At 37.4% G+C, this 19,603-nt stretch overlaps 1 protein-coding gene and 1 long non-coding RNA gene across 3 annotated transcripts in view; both read right to left on the bottom strand.

Moving 5' to 3' along the window:
• The window catches only part of roraa (RAR-related orphan receptor A, paralog a), a 526,177-nt gene that overhangs the window by 248,974 nt on the left and 257,600 nt on the right, over positions 1-19,603 (bottom strand). The window lies entirely within an intron of this gene.
• LOC141381025 (uncharacterized) lies at positions 4,108-9,050 on the bottom strand. The gene is made up of 3 exons (XR_012400518.1): positions 6,355-9,050; positions 5,785-6,002; positions 4,108-5,661 (listed from the first exon to the last, which is right to left on the bottom strand). It is a non-coding gene; the product is annotated as an uncharacterized lncRNA (long non-coding RNA).

The following is a 19,603-nucleotide window of genomic DNA, read 5'->3' as shown; positions in this document are numbered from 1 at the left end:
TATATATTCCTGTTATTTCCACTTATTCATGTTAATTCTTATATGTTCCCATTAATTCCCATGTATTCCAATTAATTCCCATAAAGTCATATTTCCATATATTCTTGTTAATTCCAAATATTCCTGTTAATTCCCATAAATTCCTATTAATTTCATATATTCCCTTTTATTATATTTCCATTACTTTCGATATAGTCTGATTAATTACCACATATTTACAATAATTTCATATATTCTCTTTAATTATATTCCCATCACTTCCCATAAATTCCCATTAATTCCCATACAGTCCCAATAATTCCATATGTTCCTGTTAATGCCCATATATTCCCATTAATTCCAAATATTCCCGTTAATTCCACTTATTCCTGTTAATTCCCATAAATTCTGATTAATTTTATATATTCCCATTATTTTATATTCTCTTTAATTATATACCCATCACTTCTCATATGTTCACATTAACTCCCATATAGTCCCAATAATTCCATACATTCCTGTTAATTCCCATATATTCCCATTAAATTAATATATTACCTTTAATTGTATTCCCTTTACATCTCATATATTCCAATTATTTCCCTTTGAGTCCCATTAATTCCATATATTCCTGCTAATTCCCATATATTGCCATTAATTATATTCCAATAACTTACCATATATTGCGAGTAATTTCCAGTCCCAAAGATTCCATATATTCCTATTAATTTCCATATACACCTGTTAATTTTATATTTTCCCTTTGATTTTATTCCCATTACTTCGCTAATATTCTGATTAACTCCCATAAAGTCCCATTACTTCCAGATATTCCTGTTAATTCCCAAATAGTTCCATTAATTCCATATATTCCAGTTAATTACCATAAATTTAATATATTCCCTTTCATTGTATTTTCATTACTTCCCAAATACTCCAATTAATTCTCATATATCCTCTATAATTCCATAAATTTCTGTCAATTACCATAAATTCCCATTCATTTCATATATTCCCTTCAATTGTATCCTTATTACTTCCCATATATTCTGATCAATCCTCATATAGTCCCATTACTTTAATATAATTTCTTTAATTATATTCCCATTACTTCCCATATATTCTCATTAATTCCACATATTCCTCTTAATTTCCAGATATTCCTGTTAATTTCCATATATTTCCTTTAATTATATTCTCATTACTTCCCATATATTCCAATTAATTCCTAGTTATTGGTAATTAGTTAAAATGATAATGTTCAAAAAAGTCTCTTCTTTAAACATCACTTAAGAAATATTTAAAAATAATTACATAAGTTTATTCTACAATGCATACATAAGTTTACATGCTAAAACACACACACAAAAAAAAAAATATATATATATATATATATATATATATATATATATATATATATATATATATATATATATATATATATATATATATATATATATATATATAAATAATAGTAAGAAAAAAATAATTATAATAACTCCCTTTTAAAAGATGAGAACAGAAGCGAACAGTTTCTTTAATTTCAGCACATCTGCTTTGTATCTTGCTGGATTGTCTACAGACACGATTCTACCAGAAGAGCCAAAAGGTAAACATAACATTTTGCCGTCTTGTTGTTAACTAAAGCAATGAGAGCAGCCCTGGGGCAGAGTTTTTACACTCGCACCTGAAACCGCTGGACTCGGACTATTCTCTCAACGCCAGCTCTTCAAACACCGGCACATGAAACAAGCAGATAAACGCACAACACTGACAACAACAAGATCTGCTTCAAACCAGCAAAGGGACCTTCTCAAACTCCAAACACGATTTCTTTTTTTTCCCTGAAGGGGCACGTTTTGAACAAGTTAGACGAGAGTTCACAGATCAGTTTGATTTATTTATTTTATATATTGTTTATCTCTGCCAGTCAAAAGTTTAGGATAAGTATGATTGTTTTTGAAACATATGATGAAAAATAAAGTAAAATTGTCCAGTGTTGTTACAGTTTAAAATAACTATTTTCTTACTGAATGTAGTTTCAAATTAAATTTATTCCTTTGATTAAAAGCTGAATTTTTAGCATCATTACTCCAGTCTAGATGCTTCAATAATCAGTCCACTATGATGATCTACTGCTCAAAAAACATTTATTAATTAATAAATAAAGTTAATGAATAGTAATAATAATAATAATAATAATATAATAGCTATAATAATAATAATTATATGCGCCTATGTGTGTCTAAATGCTTACACATTGCTTAATACACACATGATGTACAGCAATACACAAATATCTTTACATATGACAATAAAATAAAGGATTAAAATGTTACAAAAAATATTATTTTCTACATAAATGTAAAAACCGTAGTGGTCCATGCCTTTACTTCTGGGCTTTTTTCAGTATATTCGTCTCAATTTGCTTTTGCATAAATGTTATTATTATTATTATTAGCAGTATTGTTTATTATATGTATATTTATATTTGTTTTAATAAACAAAAAGTTTAGACTTTTAGTCCACCTGTTGGGTTTTAGAGTAAAAGATTAAAAGTAAAGTAAAGAGAAAGTAAAGAGGCTGAATGGAGGAGGCTCGTTCTTTAATGTCACGCTGCAGATGCTCTGTTTCTCTCTAGTGAAGCGTTCAGTTTTTCCACTTATAAAGTCTGCCATGTAAATAGCAAATGCATCATGGTGCGACCCAAATCTTACAGGGAATGAGAGATGCTCAAAACACACCCAGAACTTAAGAGATTAAGCACAACCCTGTTAGACCATGCGCTGGGGCAGAGAATGATTTTTCCATCATAAAAATAGCAAAAGTGAATTCGGAAACGCCCTTAATGCTTTTACGCCATGCGCTTTAGACTTTGTGCTTAGATTGTTAAAATAGAACCGAAGGAAAACGAAAGGATGACAATGAATAATCACAAAAAAAGTGCTTGTATTTTTTTATGATAAGAAAGAATGTGTTTGTTACACACAATATAGACAGAAAAAAGTTCCCAATTTAGGTTAGTTTATAGTTATAAAGTGCGCCAGAGGCAGCAGATTAAAAATCATTAATTCAGTTCTTTAAAAAAAAAAGAAAGAAAGAAAGTTATTCCAAATGTTGGTTGAAATGAGCGTCTCTCTGCGTCTGCAAACCAGACAGCGTTTTGTTCAGGTCACGAGTCAATAGACCTTATTTTCAAGCTGTCTTTTTGGCTTGTGGCTGATTTTGTTTTCGGGAGTTTGTTTTGAAGACGAGGGAACAGCCTGTGATTCATTTTAATGGAGGTGTTTGGAGGAGAAGCCGGTGTGCAGATTACAGGCTTTGATGCCCGTCACCATCTGGATCTTCATGTTTATAAATGATGCTATTGTCATGGATGCAGGCCAGAGGAACAAGTGAACCCGCGTGGAAGATCTAAAATTAGCTGCGTTTGAGGTTAATCAAGGAGCAGGTTCTGCGCTGTATGTCTAGTGGACACTACTGAATAGTAGTGTGTGATATAGGATGCCGATTTTGCTCAACAAGGCCATAACTGTCAAAATTGGAATGTTAAAATAAGTATATATTATATATAATTATAATAAATATATTTATTTATTATAATATTATATAAATATTATAATAAATATTATATTAAACTAGCTAAATATGTTCATCCAGAGCGGTTTCATTATGAATAAACAGTTAAACTGTCAGTTATATGTTCGCATTATCTCAATCTTTTATTCACTGTATACAGATATGGCTACTGAGAACGCGCATTTCTACACGTACGATACTGCAATTTGTCAACCGCAGTCACGCGCAATACTGGCGTTTCTACTCTTAACCCTTAAAGACCTAGAGGTATTTTGTGGGCACCTAATGGGCCTATATTATATATTTTTTTAAAGCAGTTTTATCGTTATTTTAGCAGTCAGCCTCAAGTGTCATATATTATTTTAAACAGGAGAACCTAAAGCTTCAATCTGTATCATTTAAACGTCCAGTCTAAAACTTTTTTTGGTCAAAAACACATGAACAGACAGAAAATATTCCATAATTTTAACAAAAATGGTTTTTAAAAAAGTGGCATTTTCCAGTTATTACAAACAAAACTTAATGAAGTTTGTTTTTTTCTTTTTCTTTAGAAATACACGTTATGATGTTTTATACTTCCAAAATAAATTTCGTCTACGTCCAGTTTTCCCTGAGCAAGTTATAGCAATTTATTTCATTGTTATTCTAAGGCGTTTTTCAGTGGGAAAAAAAACTAGTGCATTTATTTACTGACAATGTGTCTGCCCAAAAGTTCTGGGAATGAACTAAACAGAAAGATTGTTACAAAATAACAGAACACTGAAGCAAGTTTGACGTTTTCCAAATAATATGTTTTCAGTTACCATAAACAAAACCACTTACAATGGACAAATAAAAAATTATAAAAAAAGAAAATAATAAATAATGCATCAAAGTCCAAATAAACATGGGTTGGTAACGAGTGTACACGAGTGTAAACATGTTAGCACCACAACCAAACTTTAACCTCGTGTAGGGTTTTCACCGCATTTTGTGACCGGAATAACAGACGCGGCTTTCTGACGCTACCTGCCGTGTGCATCAAAGTTTTCAGGACATGCGGAGGATTTTTTTCTCTCATTCGCCGTGCGGTATCAAACACTGCATGAAAAATACATGCTTAGAGCAGTTCCTCCAATCAAATATCTCGTTTGTCGCGAGGGACATGAATGAATTCCCTGAATGAAAGAGCCAAACTGCAGTTAAATTCCACCATTTAATAATTTGGCAAATAATTCAACTACAGATGTCCATGTAAACACAGACCCTTTGTCCGCTGTGTGTGTATTTGGACTCTGAAAGTCAGCGTGCCCAAATAGACACTTCCACACCAAGCCTCTTTTCTTCCTCCGACACTCCCCCCTAAACAAAGCTGGACACGCCCACTTTTCTGACTTTTCCAAAGTAGAGGTGTGTAAACACCCTGCTGAATCGAGGGGGTTTCATGGTCTTTTAAATATTATTTACTGTCATCATGGCAAAGATAAAATAAATCAGTAATTAGAAATTATTTATTAAAACTATTAAGTTCAGAAATAAGTAAAAAAATTCTGCTCTCCGTTAAACAGAAATTGGGGGGAAAATATACAGGGGGTCTAATAATTCTGACTTCAGCTGTATATAACTTTCCTTTTCTAGCACCAACTCATTTCCGTCTCCATGTTCTCTTGGATTGAGCCTCGGCTTTTAATCATCTCCGCATCTCTGAGTGTCACCTCAGCTCTCTCTCTCTCTTTCAGGGATAATGTTCTTACTGTATTCAATCCTGGAGGTGCTGGACGTCCTGCTGTCTCTACTCAGAAAAGCAGAGGGTGGAAGTGAACGCTGAGGATCAGAGTCTCCAGCTCCCAGCGCAGGCTATCAGGCGCTCCAGCAAAAACACACCAGTGTGCTCCATTAACCAAAGCCGCGTGTGATGAACGCATCCTGAATCATTTCAGAAGAGAAGCAGGCCATGAGATCAACTAGAGGAAAACAACTACCGCTAAAAGGAGAATGCGGGGATTATGCAGGTCCGATTGGAAAGTGGTTGCAAAATAGATGTGAGAAATGATGACACTTTTCACGAACAGACTAAAAAAAACAGAGCATTATTTTACCCCATTTTCAAAATTTAAAATAAGCCTTTTGTGTCTCTAGAGTGTGTCTGTAAAGTTTCAGCTCAAAACACCCACCAGATTACATATATATATATATATATATATATATATATATATATATATATATATATATATATATATTAGACGCATTGGTAACACTTTATAATAACTACACACTATAAATCATTTATTAAGCATTAGCAAATAGTGACTTCATTATCTGTTAAGCATTAACTCTACATTAATAAGTGTTAGTAAGCAGTTTATAACTGCAGCTACAAATGCTCTATTCTTGACTTATAAGCACCTATATAAAGTGCTTAATAATTGTATTTTCATACTTAGTTAATGATATATTTTTCATTACTAAATTAATAATAATAATAATTCCTTACATTTATATAGCGCTTTTCTGGGCACTCAAAGCGCTTTACACAATGGGGGGATCTCCTCATCCACCACCAGTGTGCAGCATCCACCTAGATGACGCGACGGCAGCCATTTTGCGCCAGACCGCACACCACACACCAGCTGATTGGTGGAGAGGAGACAGAGTGATGAAGCCGATCGAATATGGGGATGTTTAGGAGGCCATGATGGACAGAGGCCAGTGGGCAGATTTGGCCAGGATGCCGGGGTTAAACCCCTACTCTTTTCGAAGGACATCCTGGGATTTTTAATGACCAAAGAGAGTCGGGACCTCGGTTTAACGTCTCACCTGAAAGACGGGTATCGCATTATTTTATGCATAAATACTAGTTGTATTTAAGAGTAGTTGAGGGTTTTTAGGATCATTCAGAATAAGTTAGTAAATGATTAATAAACTATTGAAATCAACATTTATAAATCTTATTATTCAGGCATATATTAATGGTTAACTGATATGTTAATAAATGCTTTATAAACTCAACTTCATGCAGTTTTGTGACCTAATCTAAAGTGAGGACTATTCATGCTTTATAAATCCCTTATAAATGACAAATAAAGGCTCAGAATCAAATGAACAATAAATCTGTGCAATCTTTTCTAAAAAGTCAAATTACTGTAAAGTTTAAACATTGCTAAATAACAGGAGTATCAAAATACGACATAAAACTGGATAAAACAACAAAAACAATATAATAATTTAACAATATAATAAGATGCAATGTTTAAACTCTACAGTGATGTTATTTTAGATCAGGTTGCAAAGATTTATTTTTCATTTGAAGTACAGTTTCATTTGTGTATCTTTAAATGAATAGGAACGAATAATGTCATTTTTCCTGTTTAGAATGTAACTGAGCCTTTATTTGTCATTTATAAGGGATTTATAAAGCATGAATAGTCCTCACTTTAGATTAGGTCACAAAACTAGATGAAGTTGAGTTAATAAAGGATTTACTAACATACATAGTAACCATTAATATATGCCTGAATAAAAAGATATTTAAACATTGATTTCAATAGTTTATTAATCATTTACTAACTCCTTCTGAATTATTCTAAAAACCCTCAACTACTCTTAAATACAACTGCTTTGCAAATAATGCAATACTTAATTTAGTAATGAAAAATAAATCATTAGCAAAGTATGAAAGTACAATTATTAAGCACATTATAAATATGTTTGTAAGTCAAGAATAGAGCATATGTAGCTGCAGTAATAAACTGCTTACTAATGTAGAGTTAATGCTTAACAGATAATGAATTCACCATTTGATAATGCTTAATAAATGATTTATAGTGTGTAGCTATTATAAAGTGTTACCGACACGTTCACATCAAGACTGAAAACACATGTGTTCAGCTGTGCCCATCTGAACGAGCAGTGTGCTACGTCCGACAGATCACACTATTATGTCTTTCTCTTCTTTTTTACTCCTTTAAAACCTGTTTTAACGCATTTCAATCTGTTTTTAATCATTTTTATTCGTGTTTATCTTTGAATCACCATTGTGTACGAGATGTGCTATATAAATAAACCTCCCCTGCCTTCTCTGCCCTTGCCGTTCCTCATCTGGAAGCCTTAACAATAGATAATAAGACTGATCCAGGATCTTCTCCGCGCTTTAAGAACATGGCTTCTGACCTCCAGCAGACTGGATGGAGAGCTGGGAAACAGAGGCCCATCTGTCTACGTGCCCTTAACAGACTGCGAGCGGCCCCGGTTCTCGCTCGGCCTCCTGCGGGACGTGAGAGGACTGGACAGAGGAGAGTCAGCAAGTGCCAGGTCTGCCCGGGGTCCAGGGCCACTTCTGCACCCATTGGCCCCTGCTGCTACACTCCATGAGAGTCATTATCTGCCTGAGATCTAAAACCGCGCATGCTGAAAGCAAAAGTGGACGTTTACAGGCTCAGCCAAGAACCAACTCCGTTGGATTTCTGTAGTCATTCAGCCAATTTGAGACTGAGAAGTAAATTATGATTGTGGTTAATTTGCACAGCAATAATAATAAAATACAGTAAAATAATAATAAATTATCGAGAGAATTCAATGTGGAGACCTAGATGTATTTAACTAGGCAGGTCAAAAGGCAACCTCAAGTACAGAAAAATGTGTATCTAATGTCTTTTATGCAAACTGCTACTAAATAACTGGATTTGACTATGAACTATGAAAAAACTCTGATCTACACTGTAAAAAATAAATCCGAAAAATTTACATTAAACCGGCAGCTGTTGTTGCCAGTACTTTACCGTTAAAAACACGGTACAAACCGTAGAAGTAATTTTTCATTTTTACGGTAAATTACCGTATTTTATTAATTCATAGAGGTAATATGTCTGTATTTTGAATGACCAACATCTACACATCTTTTGTTACACAGTTAGACACGTTAACACACAAACATTCAGGTGGTGATGAGCAAGTTACATAATGAGCCAATGCTCATCACAATCAACTTCTCCCACAAGCAGAAAAGAGTATCAGCATATAGAAGGTGCCTAGTGTCATCCACACAGCTACTAAACACCAGTATGGTAACACGCATTAAATAAAAGTCACGAAATAAACCTTGTTTATCAACATTAGATATAACATAAATCTATAATGTACATAAATGATGGGGAAACAACTAAAAGATCCATATTAATGTCAACAAAATGCTTAAAAAGTTATGTGCCATGCAGGGAATTCTGGGAAAGTCAGTTTACGGTTATTCGCCGTTTATATTAAGGAAACATACCGTTTACCAGGTTACGGATTTGTACTGTAGCATTTTTACAGTGTAGTTCTGTGGTTAAGTCAAGGATAAATGTTCACTTGAGGACAATAAAGTAAAAACAAAAAAATCTGCACATTAAAAATCACATTAAAAAAAACATCCTGATCAATTTGATGTCAAAACTTTGACGTCTATTTGACATCCAAATATTGATGCACTTTTGACCACCAAAGTAAAGACACAATAAAGTTTTATACAAAATGTTATATTAATCTGAAGGCTTTCATTTCAAATTATTATATTCTGTATGACTACAATGCATGTAAACAATCCTGATGTCATAACAACATCAAATTGACATCTAATATTGGCGTTAAAATAAACAACAAATATCTCTTATGACTGTACTATACACTTTTTAAACGTAAGCCACAAAAGCACTTCAGTTTCACTATTAACACAATAAACAATGAAAACAACACACACATCCACAATATAAAATCGATATGATATCAAAACCTTGACGTCTATTTGACATCCAAATATTGATGCACTTTTGTCCACCAAAGTAATGGCACAAAAAAGTATTATAATATAAGAAATTATTCATCTGAAAGCTTTAATTTCACAATATTATATTCTGTATCTCTACAATGCATGTAAACAATCTTGACGTCAATAAAACATCAAATTAACATCTAACATTGGCGTCAAAATGAACTCGTGAAAATTTCAGCTTATGATTTGAATCTGGAAGAAAGTAGTTCCTCATACAAAAGGGTTTTTGAGACTCTCCATGTTTGATTTTGTTTTTATATACACAATTATGCAGTCAAAATGTTGTATGAACACAATATCACACGAGTAGCAGTATATCGGCACTGGTGGAGGCACTAAGGCACTCGGCCTGCGGCCTCCCACCAGTGCTGATATGCAGCCATATCGCACTGCTACTCATGTGATATTGCTCTCATATATATATGGCACATTATATTTTACCAGATATTTTTCATGATACTAGTATTCAGCTTAAATTGACATTTAGAGGCTTAATCAGATTAATTCGGCAAGTTAGGGTAATATAAGGCACCTTAAAACTGTTTTAAAAGATTAAAAACTGCTTTTATTCTAACCAATATAAAACAAATACGACTTTCTCCAGAATAAAAAATATTATAGGAAATTCTTTGCTTTGTTAAACATCATTTAGTAAATATTTGAAAAAAAATAAATAAATAAATAAATCACAGGAGGTCAAACAATTTTGACTTCAACTGTGAGTGTATATATATATTATATATTATATATTATATATATATATTATATATATATATATATATATATATATATATATATATATATATATATATATATATATATATATATATAGGATGAAAAGTAACTAGTAACTATCCAAATTATAAATTTTTTATCAGATTTTTTTTTACTTTTTTTATTTTTTACTCTTACTCCTGTAACTTTTAAGATTGTTACTTGTACTTTTACTTGAGTACAAATTTCTGTGAGTACTTGTACTTTTACTGGAGTATAAATTTTGAATACTCTACCCACCTCTGTGTGCATTGTAGAGATACAGAATATAATAATTTGAAAGTTGTGTCATTGTGTCATTATTTTGGTGTTGAAAAGGGCATTATTATGTGGATGTCAAACAGACGTCAATGTTTTGATATTAAATAGATTTTTTATGTGTTTTTCAACATGTTGATGTCAATTTCATATCGTTTTGACCTCAAGGTGCATGTTAGGTTGCAATGCGGAGTTGAGCTCTTTAATTTGCTACATATTTTAGATTGTTGTATGGATCGTTTTCATTGTTGATAATGAAACTGAAGTGCTTTTGTGTCTCATGTTTAAAAAGTGTATAGGACAGACATGATGTAGGTTTTAACAACCATCTCATCATTTCTGCACTTTATACTGGATCTGCATGTAAAATCCTGACCAAATTAAGCCACGCCCCCAAACTGGCAAATCCTTATCAGCGATCGCAATTTCTTAGGGTGCGAAGGAGGACTTCGGCAAAACGAAAGCTTGAGGAAACAACCCATCATAGATGCTTCTAGGAATCTGATGGTATCAGTGTTTTTGGCACCTAATCTGGAGATCAGTGTTCCAATGTGAAAGAGAGATAAGCGCTGAGATCTGTGTCTGAAAGTTAGAAAAAAGAGCTAAGAGCCATTAGACGAAAGCTTTATCCCTTTATGCCAAGAACAGAGAGATGGACTGGCACTAAAATATGGTCGAACGGCGTACTATCCTCACCCGAATCAGATAATACTCTGCTATATCTATCACATATGCATGATACAAAATATTGCTTGCTGTATGCCATATTATCTACAGTAGTTATGCATAAGATAAGCATATAATGTGGTTAAGAAGTTATTGCTGAAAATAAAGTGTAGTAAAGTGTAAATCCACACTAAATGATCATATTGAGGTGTATGTGTGTATAAATTACGCATGAAATGATTCCTATCACAGTATCTAAATAAACATGATGAAATAAAAGGCAATGTTATTAATTGAAGCCATACATTCACCGGCCAATTTATTAGGTACACCTGGTTGTTAATGCAAGTTTCTAATCAGCCAATCACATGGCAGCAACTCATCGCATTTGGGCATGTAGACATGGTCAAGACGATCTGCTTCAGTTCAAACCGATTATCAGAATGGAGAAGAAAGGTGATTTGAGTGACTTTGAACGTGACATGGTTGTTGGTGCCAAACGGGATGTATTTCAGAAACTGCTGATTTACTGGGATTATCACGCACAACCATCTTTAGGGTTTACAGAGAATGGTCCGAAAAAGAGGAAATATCCAGTGAGCGGCAGTTCTGTGGGCGCAAATGCTTTGTTGATGCCAGAGGTCAGAGGAGAATGGCCAGACTGGTTCCAGCTGACAGAAAGACAACAGTAACTCAAATAAGCACTCGTTACAACCGAGGTCTGCAGAAGAGCATTTCTGAACACACAACATGTCCAACCTTGAGGCGGATGGGCTACAGCAGCAGAAGACCACACCGAGTGCAACTTCTGTCAGCTAAGAACAATAAACTGAGGCTGCAATTTGCACAGGCTCACCAAAACTGGACAAAAAAAGATTGGAGAAACGTTGCCTGCTCTGATGAGTCTCCATTTCTTCTGCAACATTTGGATAGTAGGGTCAGATGCCTCAGCCTACCCGAGTATTGTTGCTGACCATGTGCAACCCTTTATGACCACAGTGTACCCCTCTTCTGATGGCTACTTCCACAAGGATAACGCACCAGGTCATAAAGCACGAATCATCTCAGACTGCTTTCTTGAACATGACAATGAGTTCACTGTACTCAAATGGCCTCCACAGTCACCAGAGCTCAATCCAATAGAGCATATTTGGGATGATGTGGAACTATCATGTCAATATGTACCAAACTCTCTTGAGAATATTTCCAGTACCTTATTGATTCTATGCCATGAAGGATTAAAGGCCCGTGCCCACAGACATTTTTGCTTGTGTTTTCCGTCTGCGTTTAACACCTCGTGACTAAATAAAGAGCGTCAATATGATCATGCACACCAACGTCAGACGTAAAAGCGCCAATTTTAAAGAAACGCCTCATGCTCGCTATTTTTTGTTTTGATGCGCCACGTCAAAACCTTTTCCACCAATCAGATTGGCACTTTTATTCACGTGCACGGAGCTGGTGAAGTTACAGCAAACAGCGCTTGGTGGCGCTCAAACACAAAACTGTCAATGCGAGGGCACATTAAAGAAGTGCCCAGAGGCGATATGAACATAGAGATGGTTATTGCTCTGGTAAGTAATAATAATTTCTTCGACGCTAGAGCTGGAGCTGCTACTCAAACCATCCATAACAACAAGCGTGTCAACTTTGTCTTCTTCTTCTGTGTTCCAAGCGCGTGTCAGAAGCGTAAAGTTGTGTAGTCAAGGAGTGATTTTGCATACTATTCAGCTCGACGCCAGTGAAAAATCGCTTGGGTTTGAATCCAGGAAAACATCTTGAAAAACGCTGACGATAAACGCAGACGAAACGAGCCTTAAGGCAGATCTGAAGGCAAAAGCGGGTCCAACCCAGTACAAGTAAGGTGTACCTAATAAAGTGGCCGGTGGGTGTATATCAAATATATGTAAAATGTTACGTTTTATCATAGCTTAAAATGTGAATAAGAATTCACTTTTCAATACTTGTAACAAAAATAAAACAAATAAAAAGTCTGCACGTTTAGTTACGCACAAAAACAACCATATTGTGTTGTATACAAGGAAACAAATTAAGCCTGGAAATTTCTCATTTAACCTAAAATAAAGAAGTTCAACTCAATTATAAAGAAGAAACGTCATTAACTGACGCTCAATACTTTTGGTGTCCCACAGGTGTCTGTTTTAGACCCTTGAGTTTCACAAAAATCCCCCAAAAAACAATAACAGTGATCCCATTAACCTCATCACAACCTCTCTCATAATGACTACAACTATAGCAGGTCTACGACGTCTTATTTTAGACATCCCCGGCTCTATTTGTTACCTCTGTTCCTTTACAGGAATCCTCTACAGCTCCCTAAGCAGCTTCCCGCACCCCATCTCTAATTACCTGCTTTACTGTATCTGCAGTCCGATAAAATGCTAATTTCGCAGCACATTAATTCCTTCAGGCTGAACAATAAGCAACACAAAGCCGCAGCCCTGCTGTCTGGGGTAAAAGCGAGGAGGAGGGGTGATCGAGTGAGAGGAGCGGAAAGAAAAAGAATGAATGAGACCGAGAGGACGGTTTTCCCCAGAGCGGGGCTGCGGAGACGCTTAGAATTATCCAGAGGTCAATGGGATGAAGTAAGAGTTCATTGATTGGCCATTTGAAAAGCAAACAGAAGTGTTGAGTAGAAGGGAAAGCGATGATCTATCGGCAGAACATGAGCGGAGGCGGCCGGGGCAGGCAGGGTCAGCGTACACTCCTGGGACAGCGCTAGCAGAATGAGAGAGAGAGAGAGACGGGGAAGGTTATGAGACGTTGTATCATTTAAACTGCACCTGCGGAAGAGCCAAACGCTAGCCCGTGAGAGAGGGACAAGCGTCCGTCTGTGTCCACAACAGCATCAAGTGTAGACCATATGTGCCTGTGTACTAAATGTTGCTCCACAACATTGTTTCACAGAAAGTTTTCCCTTTTCTTGTTTCTTATGGCCCGTTTCCACTAAGTGGTACAGTACGGGTCAGTTTGGGTCACCTTCATCAGGCTTGCGTTTCCACTGCCAAAAGGGTACCAATGGAAAGTGAATCCGCTTGCGCTTTAGACCGCTGCGTAAATGACAACAGGACAGCAGGTTTATCTTCTTGGCTTAGTAGCTGTTCATCAAGATGACAACAAGGTTTGCTTGAGCTCGGGTCAACCATGGCTTGTTATTATATGTTACAAGTCACAGCCATATCACCCTGTAGCCCAAGACCGCTAACTCACTGAAGCTAAGCAGGGCTGAGCCTGGTCAGTGCATGAATAGGAGACCACTTGGGAAAACTAGGTTGCTGTTGGAAGTGGTGTTAGTGAGGCCAGCAGGCGGCGCTCAATCTGTGGTCTGTGTGAGTCCAAATGCCCCAGTATAGTGAAGTGGGTGCCATCTTTCGGATGAGGTCCTGACTTCTTGTGGTTATTACAAAATCCCATGGCACTTCTTGTGAAAAAGTTGGGATGTAACCCTGGTGTCCTGGCCTTAGTGACATTTGTCTGTAAGCCAATAGCGTTCAGCTGCGCATCTATCTCCGCCTTTTGGTACCCTTTTGTTGTGTTGGGGACCCCTTTGGAAAGAGTTCCCAAAAAAAGGGACAGTACGGCTCACTTTTAGGTACCTTTTGACAGTAGAAACGGACATAAAAGGGTACCGACCCATACCATACTACTCAGTGGAAATGGGCCATTTAAGAAATTTGCCTTTTCATGAATTACCAGTGGGCAGCAACAAGAAAGCACAAAGAGAGGGGGACAGCAATGACGCAAGCCAACTTGGCTCTATGCAAGCCAAATGGGCTCAATCATACCTATTGTGCAATGCCTGCAAGGCATGACAAAAAGTTTCTTTTTTGCTAGTTTCAGCCTGGTGCAGGTATCATTTTTATGTCCTGCACTGTGTTTATTAAACAGCAAGTGCATTTGTGCTAATTTGAGCGCCCCTGGGCTTTCTGGTCTGAAAAGGAAGTGTGTTAAGGCGCATTGTTAGTGGGTTTGTTATTTTGAGCCAACTGACATAAACCACACTATAGACCAACTAAAAGCTGGTCTAAAGTCAAAAGTGCAGTTTTTTATGTTATTTAAAGAGCGTGTTAATTGTATGAGTCTATGGGTGAGTCCACAATGCATGTACACCACCTAAAAAAGTCTTGTTGCCTATGTAAGTTTTAGGAACAACAAATAATACGGTGCAACAACTTTAACCATGAGGTAAACACAAAGCAATCCATCCGGAGCTCCTTGTAAACAGTCGACACTTGTAAACTAAACAGTCTCTCCAACAGACTCGCATGGCTCTCGGTCCCGCCCACGCTTGTTAGCAATTCCAAGCTGGCCAATAACAGAGCTTGCGCTATGCTTCATTGCGACATGTAGTTACATATTTTGAGAGGTGCGCGTCAGAGACGCTGACGGCTACAGTGTGGGATATGCGTCCACATGTAGGCTGCGCCGTAGCATACGTGTTCGCTTGACGCAGAAGTATAAATCAGCCTTTAGACATACAACCCAAGCTCATTGCGGATACGTACGCATTTCTGGGGACAGAAAAATACGTAACTGGAGGTATGTTTTCTAACAGTTTTTTGCAAATCTACCAGAGACCGGTGTGTATGCTTTGATGAACTAAAACTTCTTCTTGTGAGTCCTCATCTCGCATAAATCCACCAGATGGCGCAATTTACACTTCAGCTTACCAAGCCAGCTTACTGTCAACTGACTGACTGAACAACCCACCCACCCCCTTACCTAAACCCAACCGATAGTGTTTTCAGAAGCAATCTAGAAAAAGTCGTTGTGGCTGCGTGATTTCACCACGTTTTCAGCCTGTTGTTTATTTATTTTATTTTTGCTTAGATTTTTCCTTGGTTAAGTAATCGTTCTTATATGGACTCAAACCCCATCGTCAACTCCGCTCCGCATCCCAAGTCCACCAACTTGACTTCTAGTAGATAATTAGGTATCAGAAGTGGCTTATATGAAAGGCAAAGGCCTCTAGATTTTACCAAAATAAAAAAATAAAAATATCATGTCTGGTGACTAGACTGGCCAATCCTGGAGCACCTTGACCTTCTTTGCTTTCAGGATGTGGAGGCTGAAGTATGAGAAAAAGCGCTATCCTGCTGAACACCCCATACTGTAACTCCACACAATGACCATTTATTCACCAAACTTGACTGATTTTGGTGAGAATCTTGGATCCATGTGGGTTTCAGTAGGTTTTGTGCAGTATTTGTGATGATTGGGATGCAGTTCGACAGATGATTCATCAGAAAAATCTACCTTCTGCCACTATTCCACTTTGAACTAGAAGTCAAGTTATGATTTGTTGCTCTTATATTTGAGATAGACAACAACACTTTTGTCAGGTAGTGTATGTGTTGCTTTTTACAAACACTGGAAATATATTTAGATATGAAAAATTAAAGGATTAAAATGTAAGATATTATTATTGTTAGCACAAATATAAAGCTACCTCCTCCTTAAGATGTTAGTCTTCATTTCAACGCAGTTCTTAGCTATAATAGGCACTGTGTACCAGACATCATGCTAGATTTAAAAAAGTCTGGCTTGGTTGGAGTCTGTTTTTTTTATTATTTGTTCGTTCATCCCTTTGTTCACTCTTTATTTCACCTCAGCAGGCCAAATCCAAATCTGAGCAAGCGAAATAGAGGGACATTACATGCTTCGCTGACGACTTGGGTTTCACCTCTTTTGCAGCATAGTCTCTGGATTAGCTGCCAGCTCACACGGGGAGCTTCCGAAATCAAACAGTTTCACAGCTTAATGACTTTTGCTTTTTAATAGCTTTGCTTACGCACCTCATTTATTCCATTCTGAATCATGATGCAGTAATTAAACTGATTTTTTTGTTTAATTTCTTTGAGGCCGTCATCAGGACCACTAGAGCAATGGCAAGGGGAAGCGGCAGAGTGCTTGAATTGAGGGATGATTGGGTACTGGTTAGGTCAGAGAGGGGGGCAAAGCCGAACTGTGACAGCACAACTCTCTGAAAAGGACAGATTTCAGTCCGCAGCTAAGCTGACTCTTTCGTGGACAGTGATAAGCTGAGCACTGAAAACAGAACAGCGATCCATGCACAAATCACTTTCTCTGCAAGTACACAAGAGCGCATGCTTGAAAAGAGCAACTTGTTTCTGACTCTCTTGAATCATCGGAGCATGATGGACATTATAGTCTTTCGAATGCCTCCAATAGGCACCATATGTTTGCTCAAGGCGACCGATCTTTAAAGAGGGTCCTGGTAGTTTGTTATGCAGCATTGAGGAGATACATCAGCGGGATCAGGCACACATAAACACATTCACTCAAATGCTAGGTACAAAAAAGAGAGTTTAACAACCCTATAATCTCATTAATCCAGTGGAACGGAGTTTGAACCATGAGGGACAATGTGAGCATTCTGTCATTCCCAGAAAAGACGGAAAAGACTGGGCACTTTCTGAACAGTTGGCTTTCGTTCAGTTGGTTTAAAGAAAACGTTACATCATAACTCCGGTAACCCTCTTCCTACTGGCCGTGTCTGTTTCCACTGAGGCTGTGGAAGAGCGGAAAGGGTGTGCAATGCCCTGCAGTGAGCAAACTTGCTTTGTTAGCAACTTAGGGTGCTTTCACATCTGTAGTTCGCTTCATTTGGTCCGGACCAAGGGTAATAAATAATACATTGTTGCATCTTCTGCCGTCTTTGGGTCGTTTTCACACCACACTGCTGGCTTTGGTCCGAACCAGTTGAAACAAACCAAAATGCAGTCATCTGACAAAATCCACATCTCTCATTGGCCAGATGTTGTTGAACATATTTTCTAAACTGCTTATTGATTGGTCAGAGTACACGTGCGGGAAAATGCCAGTGAACTCCCGCAGGTAAACAAAACCTTTTACTCTGGAGGGACGACTGCGCTGGCTGATTGTATCCCTGCTTTAGATAAACTATACATTACGAAAATGAAGCACGGCCTCGGCTGGAAAACAGTGTTTCATGCAACGCTCGTCACTTCAGGAGAAGCCGTAAATTAATTTAGCTAAACTGTGACATGGTCATCTTGCGGAAATATTACCAGCGATCCATCAGGTAATGTTTTCCCCTTTCTCTCTCTGTTGGTAAAGCGCTGTCAACAAATATTTTTACTCCATATCCCATAATACACAGCGCATCGGCCTACGGCAGCTGAAGTAGTCCAAAACTCGCAGTACTTTATGCGGTTGGACCTGTTTTAGTACGGATCATATTCTCACCACAAACGAACCGCTCCAGGGTTCGTTTGAAAGCGTACCGAGACCACCTCTTCAAGCAGGTCTCGGTACGCTTATTTGGTCCGCTTTTGGTGCGCACTCGAGTACGATTGCTGCATTCTCACCTGCCCAAACGAACCAAACGTACGAACGTACCAAAAGGGGAAACGAACTCTAGTGCGATTCAATCGAACTAAATAAGGAAGGTGTGAAAGCACCCTAAGAGGACATCAATTACAAGATGTCTACAAACGTTTATCTGAGGCAGTGGCTCAAGAGTTGCCTTTAGTTTGGGACGGTCTGCAAATCTTTGAGGGGTGAACGACATGATGTTTGTGTCCTTAACCCTAACCCTTTAATTAAACTCTTACAGTAGGGTGTGGATATTTATTGGGCATTACGTAACGTGGTTGCTTTGCACGAGTTGTAGCCCAGAGAGAGTATTACAAGAGAGGGATCTTCAAGTCCCTTTCATCTTAAAGAAGACTCCAGGAGCGGGCCAAAAATGTGCAAAACCTCCTCACTCACTTATTCAGCAGAAACACATCATCTCTGCTTGGAGAGTCGAGCTGGGAACTCATGAGAACTGCATTGAAGCGCCTGCGGTAATTTAGTACCTCATAATCTGCACCGTAAAATGCAGGAGTTTTCCAAGAATTTCACTTCAGACAGGATACGCTCAGCTATCTCCTCTCCCTGGGAGGCGTCTCCGCCGAAATGCGTTAACGCGGCGGCTGGGGCACGTCTGCTGCTGCATGCGACGGATAATCCGGAGTATTCCTGCAATGTCTGTGAGCTACACCCCACTACACTTTCTGCATGAATAATCGTGGAGGAGCCGCATAAATTTACATGGCCTTCCATTGCCAAAAAACTCAGGAAAACCCTCTTTTTTTGCAAGAGACGTGACATCTAATGAAACCTAAACCTCATAGCGGCAGAGGAAAAAGGCAGGAGCAATGTTAGGCATGCAAAGAAGTGCAGACGTGTGTTTATGGAGATATTCTGCAGTCCATTTACCCATCATGTCCAAGCTCATTACTACCACATCATTTAAAAAAATGTATGTCATTGTCAAGGAATAAAATGAGGCTTGACTCCTAATCGATGCTGCCTTAGCATATGGCTAAATTGCTACTAAGTAAGTCCCACACTTTACGATGGCCTGTCAAGTTAGAAATGCTAACAATTAACCTTTTAAAACAAATCTGAAGACTGACTTGGACACAATTTAAATAACACTACACTATGTTTGAAAATAGACTCATTTAACAACTCTGCTAGAGTTAAACGTTTTTTTTTTAATCCATTCAG

Source organism: Danio rerio, chromosome 25, assembly GCF_049306965.1.
Source record: "Danio rerio strain Tuebingen ecotype United States chromosome 25, GRCz12tu, whole genome shotgun sequence".
NCBI classification, from domain to species: domain Eukaryota; kingdom Metazoa; phylum Chordata; class Actinopteri; order Cypriniformes; family Danionidae; genus Danio; species Danio rerio.
The sequence above is the reverse complement of the archived record's forward strand: the minus strand, read 5'-3'. Positions and strand labels throughout refer to the sequence as shown.